This window comes from Scyliorhinus torazame, chromosome 24 (assembly GCF_047496885.1).
Source record: "Scyliorhinus torazame isolate Kashiwa2021f chromosome 24, sScyTor2.1, whole genome shotgun sequence".
NCBI lineage: Eukaryota > Metazoa > Chordata > Chondrichthyes > Carcharhiniformes > Scyliorhinidae > Scyliorhinus > Scyliorhinus torazame.
This window is the reverse complement of record NC_092730.1, coordinates 46,790,253-46,810,631: the sequence shown is the minus strand read 5'-3', so window position 1 is coordinate 46,810,631 and position 20,379 is coordinate 46,790,253. Positions and strand designations below refer to the sequence as shown.

At 46.0% G+C, this 20,379-nt stretch overlaps 2 non-coding genes across 2 annotated transcripts; both read right to left on the bottom strand.

Moving 5' to 3' along the window:
• Window positions 1–12,536: 12,536 nt before the first annotated feature.
• On the bottom strand, window positions 12,537–12,628 carry trnar-ucu (transfer RNA arginine (anticodon UCU)). Its single transcript is given in 2 exon segments — window positions 12,537–12,572; window positions 12,592–12,628. It is a non-coding gene; the product is annotated as a tRNA-Arg (tRNA).
• Window positions 12,629–19,280: 6,652 nt separating this feature from the next.
• Window positions 19,281–19,362, bottom strand: trnas-uga (transfer RNA serine (anticodon UGA)). The gene has a single exon. It is a non-coding gene; the product is annotated as a tRNA-Ser (tRNA).
• Between the last annotated feature and the right edge of the window lie 1,017 nt (window positions 19,363–20,379).

Below are 20,379 nucleotides of genomic sequence, written 5' to 3'. Positions count from 1 at the left end.
ATTCATGTATTTGTCAAGATGCCCCTTAAATATCACTATCGTCCCTGCTTCCACCACCTCCTCCGGTAGCGAGTTCCAGGAACCCACTACCCTTTGTGTTAAAAATTTGCCTCGTACATCTACTCCAAACCTTGCCCCTCGCACCTTAAACCTATGCCCCCTAGTAATTGACCCCTCTACCCTGGGGAAAAGCCTCTGACTATCCACTCTGTCTATGCCCCTCATAGTTTTGTAGACCTCTATCAGGTCGCCCCTCAACGTCCGTCGTTCCAGTGAGAACAAACCGAGTTTATTCAAACGCTCCTCATAGCTAATGCCCTCCATAACAGGCAACATCCTGGTAAATCTCTTCTGCACCCTCTCGAAAGCCTCCACATCCTTCTGGTAGTGCGGCGACCAGAATTGAACACGATACGCCAAGTGTGGCCTAACTAAGGTTCTACACAGCTGCAACATGACTTGCCAATTCTTGTACTAAATGCCCCGGTCAATGAAGGCAAGCATGCCGTATGCCGTTCTGACTACCTTCTCCACCTGTGTTGCCCCTTTCAGTGACCTCTGGACCTGTAGACATACATCGCTCTGACTTTCAATACTGTATATTCCCTACCTGCATTAGACCTTCCAAAATGCATTACCTCACATTTGTCCGGATTAAACTCCATCTGCCATCTCTCCGCCCAAGTCGGCAAACGGGCTAAATCCTACTGTATCCTCTGACAGACCTCGTCGCTATCTGCAATTCCCCCAACCTTTGTGTCATCTGCAAACTTGCTAATCAGACCAGTTACATTTCCCTCCAAATCATTTATACACACTACAAACAGCAAAGGTCCCAGCACTGATCCCTGCAGAACAACACTAGTCCCAGCCCTCCAATTGGAAAAGCACCCTTCCATTGCTACTCTCTGCCTTCTATGACCTAGCCAGTTCTGTATCCACCTTGCCAGCTCACCCCTGATCCGGTGTGACTTCACCTTTTATACTACTCTACCATAAGGGACCTTGTCAAAGGCCTTACTGAAGTCCATATCGACAACATCCACTGCCCTACCTGCATCAATCATCTTTGTGACCTCTTCGAAAAACTCTATCAAGTTAGTGAGACACAAAACCATGCTGCCTCTCACTAATACGTCCATTTGCTTCCAAATGGGAGTATATCCTGTCTCGAAGGATTCTCTCCACCAATCGAGGAAACCTTCCTGAACCGTTTCCAACGTATTTACATCTTTCCCTAAATAAGGAAACCAAAACTGCACAGAATTAGCGAAATGTGTAGCTCCTGGAATAAAAGGGACAGTAGCAATATGGATATAAATGTGGTTGAATAATCAGAAACAGAATATATTGGTCAATAGAGACTTTTCGGACTGGAAGAAGGTTTGTAGTGTTTCACATGGGTTCCTACTGGAACATTTGCTTTCCCTGATATATAACAATTTGTAGATCATGGTGTACAGGGAACAGTTTCAAATTTGGGGATGGTACAGACTTGGAAATTTTGAAAACTGAGACGCGGACAGTCTAGAACTTCAAACAACAAAAGATGATTTTCAATCTGGAGACGTGTGAGATGATGCATTTCGGTAGGGAAGTATAGAATCACACAATTTACAGTGCAGAAGGTGGCCATTCGGACGATAGCATCTGCACCGGTTTTTCAAAGAGCACCCCCATGAAGCCCACACCTCCACCCTATCCCCACATCCCAGCAACCCCATCTAACCTAAGGGCAATTTAGCATGGCCGATCCACCTAATCTGCACATCTTTGGAGTGTGGGAGGAAACCGGAGCTCCCAGCCGAAACCCACGGAGAACACCAAGCGGGAATCGAACCTGAGACCCGACGCTGTGAAGCCATAGTGCTAACCACTATGCTACCGTGCTGCCCCTCAACTATTTATGGAACGAAGGAGCAGACAGAGCTGGGTGTGTATGTGGATAGATCATTGAAGGTGGACAGGTGGAGAGAGCAGGTAATAAAGCAAATCTTATGCTTATTTACGAGTGGAAAAGAGAACAAGAGCAAGGAGGTTATGCTGAATCTGTACAAGGCGCCAGTTAGACATCAGATGGAATATTTTGCACAGCTCTGGGAGCCACAATATTGGAAGGCTGTGGACGTATTGGGCAGCGTGCAGAAGAGGTTTACAGGATTGATTCCATTTAGGAGGCTAGATTGGAGATAGTGGGAACGTTCTCCTTGGAGAGGATAAGGCAGAGAGGAGATATGATGGAGATGTTCAAAATCAGGAGGGGGCTAGGCGGAGTAACTAGAGAGAAACAGTTCCCCCGAGTAAAAAGAGCAAGAATGAGAGGGCACAGATTTCCGTTGATTTGCAAAGGAAGCAGATGTGATGTTTGAAAAAGAAGCACTTTTGCACAACGAGTGCTTCGGGTCTGGAATGCACTGAGGAGTGAATCTTCTTGCACCATTCTCTATACCGATATTCCTAATCCTCTGTCTGATAATCGATTTAAATCACGACACCAGTTTTGGGCAGGAGTTTGGCACCATGAAAACTTGCGGCTTCAGAAACTCCAAAACAGACGCCAGCTTCATTTGGGGCACTGCTGGCAGATTTTGTCTTTCCAGAACCGGCCGCCCAGCCGTGAAATCAAGTTCATCAGAAGATCTCATTACACTGTAAGACGGAGGAGCAGAAGTGGCCCATTCGGCCAATCGTGTCTGCTCCACCATTCAAAGAGGTTATGTCTGAACTGATATAACCCTCAAACCCAGAATCCCGCCTTATCCCCATAATCCTTGCTTTCCTTTACTGATTAAAAATCTGTCTCAAGGGCAGCACGGTGGTTCAGTAGTTTATACAGCTGCCTCACGGCACCGAAGGCCCATGTTCGATCCCAGCTCTGGGTCACTATCTGCGTCGAGTTTGCATATTCTCCCTGTGTTTGGGTGCGTTTCGCTCCCACAACCAAAAGATGTGCAGGGTCGGTGGATTGGTTGCAAAATTGCCCCTTAGTTGGAAAAAATGTTTGGGTACTCTAAATTTAAAAAAAATCTGTCTGTGGCAGCCTTCAACAAATTAACTGATCCACTGCTTAACCACTTCCTTACCTTGCAGGTCAGCTGTTCGTGAGAGAGAGAGAGCCCGGACCTTGGAAACAGCGCGGGAGTTTCAAAAAGCGCGGGAGCTGCGAGGCAGAGGGGACAGTTTAAAAGGGCGCGCCGTGGGTGAGGTAAGTACTGATTAACCACTTCCTTACCTTGCAGGTCAGCTGTTCGGGAGAGAGAGGGAGCCGGGACCTTGGAAACAGCGCGGGAGTTTCGAAAAGCGCGGGAGCTGCGAGGCAGAGGGGACAGTTTAAAAGGGCGCGCCGTGGGTGAGGTAAGTACTGCTTAACCACTTCCTTACCTTGCAGGTCAGCTGTTCGGGAGAGAGAGGGAGCCGGGACCTTGGAAACAGCGCGGGAGTTTCAAAAAGCGCGGGAGCTGCGAGGCAGAGGGGACAGTTTAAAAGGGCGCGCCGTGGGTGAGGTAAGTACTGATTAACCACTTCCTTACCTTGCAGGTCAGCTGTTCGGGAGAGAGATCAGTTTTGGGAGCAGGCCTATTGGCTGACTGTAAATCAGGAAGGATACAAAGGGTGTGGCTGAAGTGCCTATAGAAACGGAGTGCTGAAGGCAAACAGAGTGTATCTGAGTTTGGGTAAGGCTGAGTTCGGGTAAGAGGGGAGTGACAAAAAAAAAAAAATCAAATTCATTAAGTAAATTAATTAACTAGTTAAGGGAATTTGGTGCTCACCTGAAGGAGGTGCAGAGAAGCAGAGCTGTGAGGGAGTCTCTGGAGCAATTACATCACAGCCAGCAGGTAAGTGATTGGCTTGTAACTGGTAAGTGATTTCTCTCTCTTTGACTTTCTCTTAGCTGTGTAGTGTAGTTGATATTTAACTTCAGGTTTAAGTCATGGCAGGAGAGCTCAGACCCGTGTCATGCTTCTCTTGTGAGATGTGGCAAGTCAGGGACCCTTCTGGTGTCCCTGACTCCTTCATCTGCAAGAAGTGTGTCCAACTGCAGCTCCTGTTTGACCGCTTGACGGCTCTGGAGCTGCGGATGGACTCACTTTGGAGCATCCGCGATGCTGAGGAAGTTGTGGAAAGCACATTCAGTGAGTTGGTCACACCGCAGATTAAAATTACTGAGGCAGATAGGGAATGGGTGACCAACAGACAGAGGGAGAGTAGGAAGGCAGTGCAGGGATGCCCTGCGGTCATCTCCCTCCAAAACAGATTTACCGTTTTGGAAACTGTTGGGGGAGATGGCTCACCAGGGGAAGGTGGCAGCAGCCAGGTTCATGGCACCGTGGCTGGCTCTGCTGCACAGAAGGGCGGGAAAAAGAGTGGCAGAGCTATAGTGATAGGGGATTCAATTGTAAGGGGAATAGGCAGGCGTTTCTGCGGACGCAAATGAGAATCCAGGTTGGTATGTTGCCTCCCTGGTGCAAAGGTCAAGGATGTCTCGGAGCGGCTGCAGGGCATTCTGGAGGGGGAGGGTGAACAGCCAGCTGTCGTGGTGCATATAGGCACCAACGATATAGGTAAAAAACGGGATGAGGTCCTACAAGCTGAATTTAGGGAGTTAGGAGTTAAACTAAAAAGTAGGACCTCAAAGGTAGTAATCTCAGGATTGCTACCAGTGCCACGTGATAGTCAGAGTAGGAATGACAGGATAGCTAGGATGAATACATGGCTTGAGAGATGGTGCAAGAGGGAGGGTTTCAAATTCCTGGGACATTGGGACCGATTCTGGGGGAGGTGGGACCTGTACAAATCGGACGGTCTGCATCTGGGTGGGACTGGAACCAATGTTCTCGGGGGGGGGGGGGTGTTTGCTAGTGCAGTTGGGGAGGGTTTAAACTAATGTGCCAGGGGGATGGGAACCGATGTAGGAAGTCAGTGGGGACAGAAACAAAAGGCAGGAAGGGAGAGTGTGTAAAGCATGACCAGAGAAAGCAGGGCAGAGAGCAAGGAAGGTCTACATTAAACTGCATTTATTTCAATGCAAGGGGCCTGACGGGCAAAGCGGATGAACTCAGGGCATGGACGGGCACATGGGACTGGGATATTATAGCTATGACTGAAACATGGCTAAGGGAGGGGCAGGACTGGCAGCTCAATGTTCCGGGGTACAGATGCTATAGAAAGGATAGAACAGGAGGTAAGAGAGGAGGGGGAGTGACGTTTTTGATTAGGGAGAACATCACGGCAGTAATTAGAGGGGATATATCCGAGGGTTCGCCCACTGAGTCTATATGGGTGGAACTGAAAAATAAGAAGGGAGAGATCACCTTGGTAGGACTGTACTACAGGCCCCCAAATAGTCAGCGGGAAATTGAGGAGCAAATATGTAAGGAGATTACAGATAGCTGCAAGAATAATTGGGTGGTAGTAGTAGGGGACATTACCTTTCCCAACATTGACTGGGACAGCCATAGCATTAGGGGCTTGGATGGAGGGAAATTTGTTGAGTGTATTCAGGAGGAATTTCTCATTCAGTATGTGGATGGACCGACTAGAGAGGGGGCAAAACTTGACCTCGTCTTGGGAAATAAGGAAGGGCAAGTGACAGAAGTGCTAGTGAGGGATCACTTTGGGACAAGTGACCATAATTCCATTAGTTTTAAGATAGCTATGGAGAATGATAGGTCTGGCCCAAGAGTTAAAATTCTTAATTGGGGCAAGGCCAATTTTGATGGTATCAGACAGGAACTTGCAGACGTAGATTGGGGGAGACTATTGGCAGACAAAGGGACGGCTGGTAAATGGGAGGCTTTTAAAAATGTGTTAACCAGGGTGCAGGGTAAGCACATTCCCTTTAGAGTGAAGGGCAAGGCTGGTCGAAGTAGGGAACCCTGGATGACTCGAGATATTGAGACTCTGGTCAAAAAGAAGAAGGAGGCATATGACGTACATAAGCAACTGGGATCAAGTAGATCCCTTGAAGAGTATAGAGATTGTCGAAATAGAGTTAAGAGGGAAATCAGGAGGGCAAAAAGGGGACATGAAATTGCTTTGGCAAATAATGCAAGGGAGAATCCAAAGAGATTCTACAGATACATAAAGGGGAAAAGAATAACTCGGGACAGAGTCGGGCCTCTTTCGGATCAACAAGGACATCTATGTGTAGAGCCACAAGAGTTGGGTGAGATCCTGAATGAATATTTCTCATCGGTATTCACGGTAGAGAAAGGCATGGATGTTAGGAAACTAAGGGAAATAAATAGTGATGTCTTGAGAAGTGTGCATATTACAGAGGAGGAGGTGCTGGAAGTCTTAAAGCGCATCAAGGTAGATAAATCCCCGGGACCTGATGAAATGTATCCCAGGATGTTGTGGGAGGCTAGGGAGGAAATTGCGGGTCCCCTAACCGAGATATTTGAATCATCGGCAGCCACAGGTGAGGTGCCTGAAGATTGGAGAGTGGCGAATGTTGTGCTCTTGTTTAAGAAGGGCAGCAGGGAAAAGCCTGGGAACTACAGACCGGTGAGCCTAACATCTGTAGTAGGTAAGTTGCTAGAAGGTATTCTGAGAGACAGGATCTACAAGCATTTAGAGAGGCAAGGACTGATTCGGGGCAGTCAGCATGGCTTTAAGCGTGGAAAATCATGTCTCACAAATTTGATTGAGTTTTTTGAGGGGGTGACCAAGAAGGTAGATGAGGGCAGTGCAGTAGACGTTGTCTACATGGACTTTAGCAAAGCCTTTGACAAGGTGCCGCATGGTAGGTTGTTGCAGAAGGTTAAAGCTCACGGGATCCAGGGTGAGGTTGCCAATTGGATTCAAAATTGGCTGGACGACAGAAGGCAGAGAGTGGTTGTAGAGGGTTGTTTTTCAAACTGGAGGCCTGTGACCAGTGGTGTGCCTCAGGGATCGGTGCTGGGTCCACTGTTATTTGTGATTTATATTAATGATTTGGATGAGAATTTAGGAGGCATGGTTAGTAAGTTTGCAGATGACACCAAGATTGGTGGCACAGTGGATAGTGAAGAAGGTTATCTAGGATTGCAACGGGATCTTGATCAATTAGGCCAGTGGGCCGACGAATGGCAAATGGAGTTTAATTTAGATAAATGTGAGGTGATGCATTTTGGCAGATCGAATCAGGCCAGGACCTACTCAGTTAATGGTATGGCGTTGGGGAGAGTTATAGAACAAAGAGATCTAGGAGTACAGGTTCATAGCTCCTTGAAGGTGGAGTCGCAGGTGGACAGGGTGGTGAAGAAGGCATTCGGCATGCTTGGTTTCATTGGTCAGAACATTGAATATAGGAGTTGGGACGTCTTGTTGAAGTTGTACAAGACATTGGTACGGCCACACTTGGAATACTGTGTGCAGTTCTGGTCACCCTATTATAGAAAGGATATTATTAAACTAGAAAGAGTGCAGAAAAGATTTACTAGGATGTTGCCGGGACTTGATGGTTTGAGTTAAAAGGAGAGGCTGGATAGACTGGGACTTTTTTCCCTGGAGCGTAGGAGGCTTAGGGGTGATCTTATAGAGGTCTATAAAATAATGAGGGGCATAGATAAGGTAGATAGTCAACATCTTTTCCCAAAGGTAGGGGAGTCTAAAACTAGAGGGCATAGGTTTAAGGTGAGAGGGGAGAGATTCAGAAGGGCCCAGAGGGGCAATTTCTTCACTCAGAGGGTAGTGAGTGTCTGGAATGGGCTGCCAGAGGTAGTAGTAGAGGCGGGTACAATTGTGTCTTTCAAAAAGCATTTAGATAGTTACATGGGTAAGATGGGTATAGAGGGTTATGGGCCAAGTGCGGGCAACTGGGACTAGCTTAATGGTAAAAACTGGGCGGCATGGACTGGTTGGGCCGAAGGGCCTGTTTCCATGCTGTAAACGTCTATGATTCTATGGTTCACCCTCTACAGCCATATTCGGTTCATACAAACATTTCTACAGATGCTCTATACTCCTAGAGAAGAAACTACTCCTCATTTCTGGTTGAAATGGGCGGCCAGTTACTCTGAGATTATTCCTTCTGGTCCTAGACCCTCCCACATGGTGAACCAGCTTCTCAGCATTTATCCTGTCAAGACACCCCCCCCCCCCCGGGTGGATATAGAGGGATGTGGGCTAAATGCGGGCAAGTGGGACTAGCTTCGTGATAGAAACTGGGCGGCATGGTCAAGCTGGGCCGAAGGGCCAGTGTGCATGCTGAAACATCTATGGCTGTAACCATCTTCCTGAGGACATTAGAATTCCCTCCACAGCATTGTATTGAACCGATTGATACATAATATTTTATTCAATTCTTTATCCAAATCAATCAGATATTGTAGATTCATTCGGGGGTAAACGAAAGACTAAGATGAGAGAGGAGGGAAAACTGGATTGTCAGCACAAGTTCCACCGGATTTCTGTATAAAACGACCGCGGAAGGACTCGAACCTGCAATCGTCTGATATCATCAATAGATGATAGTATGTTTCTGGAACATACCTCTTCATTCACCTGAGGAAGGAGCAGCGCTCCGAAAGCTAGTGACATCGAAACAAACCTGTTCGACTTTAACCTGGTGTTGTAAGACTTCTTACTGTGCTCACCCCAGTCCAACGCCGGCATCTCCACATCATCAATAGAACCACCGAAGTCAGACGCCTTATCCATTAGGCCACGCGGCCACCGGCTGTAGCATCTGAGCTGATGTTTAGCCCACGTGAAAAAATACTGCGATTATTTGTGTTTCATTTCTGTTTTTTGATGATCCGCTCTTTCCCAGATCCCAGAAAATACAAGGGAAAGCTCCAGCTGCCGGACATGGTCATTTTTAAAGTGGAAAAGCCCTTCACCCTGTGAGCTGTGAAGATTCATGGAGGCTCGGGGACTCTCAGGTCGGCCAGGGGTCTTTATCCGGCTCCATTCACAGGAAAAGTGACTTCAGTTTCCGGAATGACATCCACTCTCTCTGAAACCCCCAAACGGAAATTCAGACTCACCGTGAAGGTGAAGACTGCGGACTGCGGTTCCCGCTCCTGCTGTTTAACACAGATCACTATAACTGTGTAGTGAGCAGAAAGAAATTGCTGTTGTTTGTAAACATTTCTTACTGAACTCACTGTCATTCTGCTTCAACAGGACGACTTTGAATCTCCTGATATTTGAGAAATTTGCTCAAGCGGGTAAATATGAAATATATTACCTGCATCGTGCTTTTGAATGGAGTCATTTCGAGAACATTCCCACACAGAGAGAAATTCCTGCAACCGGCTGCAGAACAATTCCGTGCGCCTATTGTGATTTCAACGCAACCTTCTGACCTGGAGTCAGGCGCGCTCCCGTTGCGCCGCAAGCGCAAATGAACTCAGAGATTATTTTTATTTATTTACACTTTGACTGTGTTCTGTACATCAGCAACTGTGCGAAACAAACTCAAGGAAGTTAGATTGAGGGTTATTAAAGGGCCCTGAAGTAAAGCAGCTGTACCACGTGGTTAGGGTGATGCACAATAATCCATTGTGCTCTGTACACGTGGCTTCAAATCCCATCCTCGTCTGTAACGTGTCTGTTGTGTCTCTGTTTGGTCCACTTCATGAGGCTGAAGTGAAAAAGCTGCGGCTTTTAGCTGTTGTTTGACGGCTTGTGGGTGAATAGTGGAACACTGTCCATATTGAAACAATATTAAAAATGATGAGAAAGTTACTTATTTCACTCCACTCCCTAATTGCGCCGACATTCTGAGTTAGAAACTGTTTCTCTTTCTCGGTTTGAAACACACGAAGTCGCGCAAAAGTTCGCTTCCAAATTACTACTGCAATGGCCGGGAATCGAGCCCAGGTCAACTGCTTGGAAGGCAGCTATGCTCACCACTATACCACCAACACTCACTGACGAAATCTCTGCGTAGCTTATTTCCCTCCAATTTAAAATGCTCCTGAATGAATGTATCCGTGTCGCACTGCTACCGTTCAGCCACCAGATGGCACGAGTCCACCATAAATGTATTCCTCCAATTTAATTCTGATGTTCTGTGTGTCATCACATAGGACACTTACTCTGGCCTGAGACCTTACCTTGTCCTTGTGTCCGGACGCTGCCGCTTTCACCATGTTTAAGTTATCACATAGCCCCTCCAGTGCAAGAGGAGGCTCATCGAGTCGGCTTGGCCCAATCCCCACTTCACCGGTCGATCACATCAGTGTGTCAGCGTGGCCGGAAGAGAAAATGCTGGAAAATCTCAGTAGGTCCGGCAGCATCTGTAGGGAGAGAAAAGACCTAACCTTTCGAGTCCAATGACCCTTTGTCAAAGCCGAGTCATTGGTCTCGAAACGTTAACTCTTTTCTCTCCCTACAGATGCTGCTCGACTTGCTGACATTTTCCAGCACTTTCTCTTTCGTTTCAGATTCCAGCATCCGCAGGAATTTGCTGTTACCCATGTTTTTCCCAGTGTGGCCGAGTGTTCAGGTCGCAGACTTTTCTGAAGGCGTGTGTTCGAATCCCACCCCTAATATTGACTTTTCCTCCGTGAGGCTCCATCCAAACCCGCGGGACCTCTCACCTGGAAACACAAGGGGAGCAGATACAGAGAAACAGCGACCACCTGCAAGTTCCACTCCGAGACACATACCATCCTGGGAAACATATCACCCTTTCTGTGGCTGGCTCACAATCCCGGAACTCCCTCCCTAACAGCACTGTGTGTGTACATACACCACATGGACTTGCAGTGGCTCAAGATTCACGTCACCGCCAAATTCTTAAGGGTAATTAATTTTGGACAATAAATGTTGACGGATTTAGCGACACCCACATCCCGTCAAATAACTTTTAAAATATTTTGGAAACCGAGTCCCCTGAACTCAGCTCAGAATGTTCACAAATCACAAAGCAAATTACTTCAAATGTTGATCATCATAAATAATAAACACAGGAAATGCTGGAAACGCTCAGAAATGAAACATCATCTGTGGGGAGAAAACTGGAAGCAGCGTTCCAGCTCTGTGATTGGATCATTTCCTTCTCTCTCAATGTGAAATCCTGGACTCAGCTGATAAACAGCAAGATGCCAATCACCAGTCATCAGTATCAGAAACAATGAACCTTTAGGATAGCGAGGCCGAGCGGTCTGAGGAGATGGGTTTAGGTTTCAGTCTCTTCGAGGATGCGGGTGGAAATCCAACCGCTGCCAACATTTGTAGGAAAAGCGGCTAAGGTGGGAAATGGAAATATAAGTGAACGATGTTGCAAAACTCTTGCTCTTATCCCAAAAGATCTTTCCGTTACTGACATTGTTGTGTCCTGTGTAAGTCGAGCTGAACTGATTTGGTGCCGCTTGTTCTCACCTTGCATCCCGTCAGTCTCCGTATTCCAGGGACCATTTATGACATCATCAAAAACACCCTCCCCTGCTCTCCCCATTCACCAGACTGAAGGGACAATCCCCTCCGCGACCGCTGCTCCACCGCCAATATCCGCTCACTTTCTATCTGCACCTTTCTTTGCAAGTGCAGGAGATGCAACTCCTGCCTTTTTACCTCCTGCCTCCTCATTATCCAAGGGCCCAAAACACTCATCCCAAGTGAACCAGTGAGACACTTGTGCTTTTCAGTTTAAGCTCCTGTATTTGCTGCCACAATTTGGTCTCATCGACTTCAACAGGTCAAATAACAGTCTGTGACCGCTTTGAGAAATCTCTGTCAATCCACAATCCTGACTCTGAGTTTCCTGCCACTTGTCATTTCAATTCTCCACCTGCCCACTCTCACCTTTCTGTCCTTGGTCATCCGTGTTCCAATATAGATTAACGGAAACTCGAGTAAAACCACCTCAACATTTAAGTAGCCTCCCACAGAATTCCGTCCTCAACATCGAGCTCAGTAATTTTAGATTATAAAATCTCTCTCCATTTTGTTTGGAGTGTGTCTTGCCCGTCCGTTTGTTTGTCTTTTGCTTCTAATTGCATTCATTCATTTTGCACTTGGACGGCGGAGAGACAGCTGGAGATTTTTCTAGAATGAATTGTAGAGCTCAAGGCTCAGACAGCTGAAGACGCGGCCACCATTGATGGAACAATGAAAAGTGCAAATGAGCAAGAGGACAAGGAAAGAGAAAGGTCTGGAATCGAAACTCCAGTCTGGTAAGTGAGAAATCTCCCCCTGAACCACTAATGTTCACACGGCCGCTCATTCCATGTGTCCAGTCGGAAACCTGTCTGAAGGAACATGCAGTCTGACAGAGCCTGTGATAATCCTCCACTGTCTGATCTAAAGCTGCAACATGAGCTGTTCATTACAGCTGAGATAAACGTGTTGGTGTGAGCATTCAGTGGTGTCGATTCACATCATCCTTGTTTGGAGCTGCCTGTGAGGAACAAACTGCCCGCGGGTATATTTGTCTGAGGAGGGAACAGACTGACTCTGGTCAGCAGCTTACAAATATTTTGTGCTCAGATGGGAAAGCGGAGAGTGACTGGAGTCACTTTTCAGAAGGAAGTTCGGGACGGCAGTTACACTTATCTCGGAACATTGATAAACCTGTTACTGATTTCTTCAAACCGAAAATCCGACTCTGATGGGATTCGAACCCACAACCTTTGAATGTCTCATCACGTCAGCGACTAGAAGTCCAACGCGCTATCCGTTGCGCCACAGAGCCACACCTGCAGCGCTTTCCCATCCCCATATGAGGATTTCTGTAGTTGTCCAACAGGCATTTCAAAAGTTCAGTAATTCGCACAGTGACGACATTTCAAAAGTACTTCATTGCCTGGAAATGTTTTGGGCCGCCCTATGGTTGTAAAAAAGCGCGACAGAAATTCTACTAAAACTCCGGAAGGACACAGCCAGGTTGGTGCAATGGGAGGACATGTAGCAGACAAGGAATGAAGTGATTTATTTTTGTAGGAAGAACAGAAGAGAACAATATAAAATAAAGTGTCTATTTACAAGAAAGAGTGCAGGAACAGCGGGACATGTGTACAAATCATTGAAGCTGACAGGGCAGGCTGTAAGAGTCGTTTATAAATCAAACAGTGTCATGACTTTATTAATAGCGGCACAGAGTACAAGATGACAGAGGGGTCATCTCTCCCTTTTCAGCTCCTGACTGCAGAGGCTTTTCTTGTGAAACCGTTTGTTAGAAAACCTCTTTCCCTGGAGGGAGGCGGGAGTTTGGAACTCGCTGCCTGAAAGGCTGGTGGAGCAGAGACCCTCATAATATCTAAGAAGTGTTTAGATGGGCAATTGCGATTCCAGGGTACACGAGGCGATGTTCCAAGTGCTGGGGAATGGGATGAGAATGGTTCGGTGGTTGTTATTGACCGGCACAGATGCGATGGGCTGAAGGGCCATTTCTCTGCTGTCTGATTCGATGACTTTATGAATGAAATGCAACATGTGTTTGCAGCTGTCTGTGTTTATATCCTGTTGTATTCACAGGAACAAACAAACTGGGCTGGTCGTTGAGCACCTCGAGACTGTTCTGCCCTACATTTAGATTGAGTAAGGGCTCCGTGTATTTTAACTCCAGCTCCCTGACAGGATTTCAGAAACCCTCCACAAACGGCAGTCCTATTGATTAATAAAGGTCCCAGAGATGGATAATCAGTGAAAATCACAGCCAGAGAGACCTGCAATAACCCTCAGTGCAGGAAAGGCAACTCATTGTCCTTTGGGCCAACAGGAAAATACTGCGGATGCTGCAAATCTGGAACAAAGACAGAAAATGCTGCAAATATTCAGCTGATCCGGCAGCTTCTGTGGACGGTGGAATAGGTCGTTCCATTGAAAGGTCAGGATCTGAAATGTTAACTATTTCTCTTGTCAGTGATACCACGGAACCGTAAAATATTTCAAGCATTCCGGTTTGTTCAGCTAAACATCCTCACACTCTGTAGCTTAGATCAATCCCAGCAGAGTGTCACTGCGTTTGACCTGATCTGTGTGATTGAACACTTCCTCCATAAAGTCACAGGGTCATAGATGTTTACAGCATGGAAACAGGTCCTTCGGCCCAGCTTGTCCATGGTGCCCAGTTTCTATCACCATGTTAGTCCCACTTGCCCATATTTGATCCATGTCCCTCTATATCCACCCTGCCCAGGTAAATATCTCATTGTATTTTACAGGAAAACATTGTACCGATTCTACACTGCCTCTGGCAGCCCATTTCGGATGCTCACCACCATCCGCGTGAAAGCAAATCCTCTCTGGTCTCTTTGGCATCTCTCCCCTCTCACCTTAAACCTATGCCCTTTAGGCTCCTCTACCTTTGGGAAAATATGTTGACTATCTGCCTGATCTATGCTCCTCATTGTTTTATATACCTCTATCAGTTCACCTCGAAGCCTCCGACGCTCCAGGGGAAAAATCCAAGCCTGTCCAGTCTCTCCTTATAACCCAGGGGACCAAGTCCTGGTAGCATCCTCGTAACTCTCTTCGGGACTCTTTCCAGTTTACCAATATACTTCCCATAATAGGGTGACTAGAACTGAACATAGTATTTCGTGTGTGCTCTTACCAATGTATTGTACAGCGTCAATATTCAATATCCTGACCAATAAAACCGAGCCTGCTGAATGGCTTCTTCACCACCCTGTCCACCTGCGACTTTACCTACAAGGCGCTCCGAACTTGTACCCCTAGATCTCGTTGTTCTGTAATTCTCCACAAAGAATACAACAGCGCAAAATCTGTCTTTCTTCCAGAATTGCAGGTTTAAATTGTCCTTCACTTTCCAGTGGATAATTTACAGACATTTTAACACAAGGACTGAATTCAGTCCAATGGTAAATGCTTTCGACTAGAAATCAGCTGGATTTTTCCCTTTGACTTCAGTCCTGCTCCCAGAGAATCTGTTCAGTAGTTAAAATAATGTTTTATTTTGAATCCTTTATTTCCACCGAATGTTGACGCTGAAATTCCTCACAGTTCTCTCCATTGTTATCTACTCTGAAGGTATTGACTGCACCGTCTATTTGAGACATGCTCACAGGGCTGTGAGAGAGGCTTTCTTTCAGGTTTTAGGCCTCTTTTGGTCATTAAACAAAAACCGGATATCTGCAGAGGAACTCGGAATACCAAACCTCTCTTCCCAGGATGAACTTAGTCAGGGGACAAAATGTTGTTTGAATACAGAATAATAGGTTTGAGGATTTGGGGTGAGATTCCTGGAGATTTGGGAAGAGAGCGATGTTGTGGAGCAATGTGATAATAGCAGGATACGAGTTTGGGATATTACCCAGTCTGTGTGGGGGGCTGGGGGAAGGAAATTGTCTTGCCTGCCCACTCAAGCTGAATGTTGGGGTTGAGGTGGTGATCAGATTCCGTACGGAGGGTGAAATCCTTTCACTGAATTTCACATTTACAGCTCAGGTCCTCGAGGGATCGCTCCTGTATTCCCAGGAGGCGGTGGTCTCATTCTTTAAGCAAAAAACTTCAATCCAGGACCGGTTTGTCAATAAGAACACGCTGGAGGATTGGGATGTTAGAAACTGTTCAGCACTGATTCACTTTATTCATTGTTGTGTCCTGGAATAAACAAGTGGATTGTAGCTGTCCATTAAAAAATCAAATAGAATTCGGAAGTTTCTGTCCAGTAACTTCACAATGTCCACTAATACATCACTCAGCATCCTCAGCTGCATCACATCTGGTCCACATGACATGTGAACATTACCTACAGCCAGTCGTTCTCGTTCCTCTTTGACATAAGTTTGAGACAAAAGAAAACATTTACGAATGGTCGATGAGGACAGTGAGCACTTTTATTGAAGGGAGTTTAAAGAAACCTTTGTGATAAAGAAGTAGGATTAGGGAAATGAAAGTAACAATATGTGGAATGAAGGCACGGGTTGTTCCTGGACTGACTGCAGAATTTGCTGTTTATTTATTCAATAGAGATTTCAGGCCAATTGTATTTGATGTCATTAAGGAGATTAACATTGAAGGAAGCATGTCGTTGTCTATAATGTGTCATTACCTCCTTTTATCAAAATTGCTTTGATAGATGGGATTCAAAGAATTGGAGTCATATGGCATTCCTGTGGATTGTTAGATCCTTGCGAGGGTTCAAACAAATCCTTTGGAAAACCGCCAAGACCGAGGAGATTGTGCAGTGGGGATTGACTGGAGTGGTATCAGTGGTGAAGAGTGTGCTTCCGGAAGATGTATTTCCAATATTGCAAACCAGGCTGCACATTCAGAACCTTCTTACCAACTTCTCATCGATGAAAAGGATGCACTGGTGAAAATCTTCCATGAATCCTTAAATTCTGGAAAATCGCAGCGTGTTTACTTCAGACAGGCATCACAATGAGCGCAGGCTTGGAGTGCCGGAGAGCCTGTCCCTGTGCTGTACTGTTCTTTATGGAAAACTGCCAACATAACACCCTTATTCGAAAAGGGAGGGAGACAGAAACAGATAACTAAATGCTAGTTAGCATAATATCTGTCATGTGGAAACTGTTAGAGTACATTATTTTTGCAGAATAAAGGGATTAAGGGTTATGGTGTTCGGGCCGGAAAGTGGAGCTGAGTCCACAAAAGATCAGCCATGATCTCATTGAATGGTGGAGCAGGCTCGAGGGGCCAGATGGCCTACTCCTGCTCCTAGTTCTTATGTTCTTATTATAAAGGATATAATAGCAGAACATTTAGCAATATATAACATAATGAAACAGATTCAGCATGGCTTCAAGAAGGGCACATCATGCATGACAATCTTTTCGAATTATTTGAAGTGGTAATGATCAGGATAAATAAAGGGGAATCCTGCCTCCAGCTGCCTCCCTACCTCCAGTTCCCTCCATCTGTTCCTCTCACAATATCCCCCATTGTGTCACTCACCTCCTTTCCCCCCCTCTCACCCTTCCTCGCTTTTCCTATCCGCCCTCTATCTCTAATCTATTTCCCTTTCTCTGGGATCTGCCTTGTCTCCAGGATCCCACTGACCCAGGGTTCGGGGACTCTCAGGCCGGCCAGGGCTCTTTAACCGGCTCCATTCACAGGAAAAGTGACTTCAGTTTGCACAATACCATCCACTCTCTCTGAAACCCCCAAACTGAAATTCAGACTCACCGGGAAGGTGAAAACTGCGAGGGCAGCGCGGTGGTACAGTGGTTAGCACTACTGTCTCGCGGCGACGAGGTCCCAGATTCGATCCCAGCTCCGGGTCACTGTCCGTGAGGAGTTTGCACATTCTCCCGTGTTTGCGTGGGTTCCGTCCCCAGAATCCAAAGATGTGCAAACCAGGTGGATTGGCCACGCTAAATTGCCACTTAATTGGGAAAAATGATTTGGTTACTCTAAATTCTTTTAAAAGAAGGGGAAGACTGTGGGTCCCGCTCCTGCTGTTTAATACAGATCACTATAACTGGGCACAGTGAGCAGAAAGAAATTCATGTTGTTTGCGTGCATTTCACTCCAATTTAAAACGCCCCAGAATGAAAGTGTCCGTGTCACACGGCTCCCGTTCAGTCAGGAGATGGCACCAGTCCGCAATAAATTTATTTATGCAATTTATTTCTGATGTTCTGTGTGTCATTACATAGGACTCTTACTCTGATCTGAGACCTTACCTTGTCCTTGTGTCCTGGTGCTGCTCTTTTCATCCTGTTTCAGTAATAACTATTTACTGGTATTAATTATGTAACTTACTTAGTGATTTATTTATTCAGCCACTAGGAGTGTTTTAAGCTCATTCTGTATACGGAACTTTGCGTGGCTCGTATTCTGGCCCGTTTAACCCACCTATTTACTCTTGTTTCAGACTGAGAACTTAGTTATTAATGTTGAAGATTGTTGTTTATTTAAACCATGTTTCCACGCAAAACAAATTGATGCTGGTTATTAGATAAGAAACCCATGGGTGATGAGAACAGTTGGTGAATTTTATATGAGGAGTGTCCCCTCCTTTTCCGTCCTGACCTGCGATATTTAATTAAATAATTCACCACTGTGATGGCCAGGAACTGAAGCTGGGTCAAATGCTGGAACAGTCCCCACTATACCACCACCTGTCCCCGGGTAATGTCACCCCCTCGGTATTTACAGAACGAATACACAAACAATGAAGCGGGGGAATGTTTGAAATCAGAGATTGGATATTCTTGTAACCAATAGGGCTGTAATGGGAATCTTTCATTTTCCGATAGATCGGGATGAGCTGGGTCGCTCAGTCAGAAATCAGATATCTGGGGATTTAAATGTGATTACTACAATGATAATATTTAACCATGTTAATGTTATTTTGCTCCAATTGAAACGTGTCACGAATACATCGTTACCTTGTTGCACAACTTGCTTTCAGCCAGGAGATGGCAGCAGTGCGCAATAGTTTGGGTCTCCTGATTGTGTCCACAGATCCCGATAGGAATGGAGCTGCTGCTTCCCGGGAGCTGCCAAGCAAGAGGCACAGATATTGACCAACTGCACCCGCTCCAAATAGATTCCCCTAATTACTGAACAAAACAAAAACAAGCAGAAATCATATTTTCAGAAACTATGACAGTGTCTCTGAAAACAATACACCAACACCTCTGAAAGAATCGATTTGCTGTAACTAATTCAAGATGAACCGTTTCAATGTCAGCCGTAATTCCTTACCAGTTCTCAGACAGGCAGCTTCACTTTTCAAGGTCCGGCTCAATAAAATCAATCACAGACCCATGATCTGCTTTCCTCCTGTTCTCAGACACATCCACTTTGTACAAGGGCGCACTAACTGGTTTTCAGAGTAAGAGTCAGACTGCAGTCACCTCATTCTCTCTCGATCCCTTTATCCCAGAACCACCTCACAACCAGGAATGGAACTTCTCACAGAGCCAAGAATGGAATAGTTTGTCGATTCTTCCACTGATTCAGGACCGTCCATCACCAGGACGTATTCGTCCAAAAGAGTTGGGATGAGATGGGGCTGAGTTTCACTGTGTATCCAATCAGTCCCCGGAGAAGCACAAAAACAGTGAGTGAGGGAGAGAGAAAGAAACAAAGAAACAGATAGAGAGATAAAATATGTTCCATTTCTACCACGATCTTTTTTCCCAGAAATACATTCACCTGAATGAAACCAAACCACGTTTCCATTCGCTGCCGTTGCTGCTTCTCCTTCCAAACGTTGCAGGAAACGTTATTCTTTATTGATTGTTGTTTTGAGTGCGAGCTTCTTTATATTTCGTTCAGTTTCCCAAAAAATGTTAAATATCTGACTAAGCTCGATATAGGTTCAAACCGTTCATTTACAAACATTCCGATTCATTCCCGACTCAACGGCTGGCGCGGGGAATTCAACAAACATCTCGAATCACAGTCGCTGCGAGCAGAGCTCGAACCTGCGCGGGGAAACCCCAATAGATTTCAATCCCAACGCCTTAACCACTCGGCCATCGCAGCTGGGTCCAGTGAGTCATTCATTAATAATTTGGTCGATGGAATACATTCTAAAACCAGCCTGGAATCACTCCAGGAAGTTGTTGTATTCAAACGATCAACGGGGCCCCGTGGTTTACGTGAGGAGGGGTTGAATCTTCGTGGAAAATGGCCATTGGATTTGGAGACAAGCCTTGAGAGAATCGAAAACCTCAGCTCACTAAACGCACAATTCCACTGATTGGAAATCTATTAGAAATTCAAATGGAACAGGACCACACTTTCCATTCTGAAGAAATTTTAAATTATGAAATCTAGAAATTACAGCACAGAAGGAGACCTGTGCAGGCCGAATGGTCACATGATGACCTGATGACGCATCTAACATGATCACGTGTCGGGATTCCGGCAGTTCCCCGGATCGCGGTCAGAGCACAAGCCAGGAGGACCTGCTCAATTATTAAATCAGTTATTTTTTATTACAACTCCTTGGTCGCCAGTCATTGAGAGAGCAGCATTTCTACATGGTGTCAGGAGTGGGCAGTATGGCAGAAGGACACCACCGCATCAACCTCCTTGTATCATAGAATCGTAGAATATCCAGCTCAGAAGTAGGCCATTCGGCCCAACCAGTCAGCACTGACACTCCGAATGAGCACCGCAGCAACTCTCTTCCAGAAGAGGTTTAAGAGATAGTGCAGCACCAGCCCGGCTCGCTCAGTCGGTGGAGCATGGGATCCTTAATCCTAGGGTCGTGGGCGCTTCCATGAAAATATTGACGCTGAATGAATTGTATTCATAACAGGAACACAAGGTTATGTCGCTGGACTGGGAATCCAGAGGCCTGAACTCACCTTTCGTGACAACATTTAATAACTCTGGAAATTAAATTTCGTCTCAGTAATGGCCGAGAAAGGTTCTGCTTCAGACGGATCATATTTCCACAACTGGGAACACATTTACACAACAGGTAATGATTTGTCACAACCACAGTGAAGATCTGTCACCGGCAGTCACGGTTCCACGACAGAGAGAACAGTT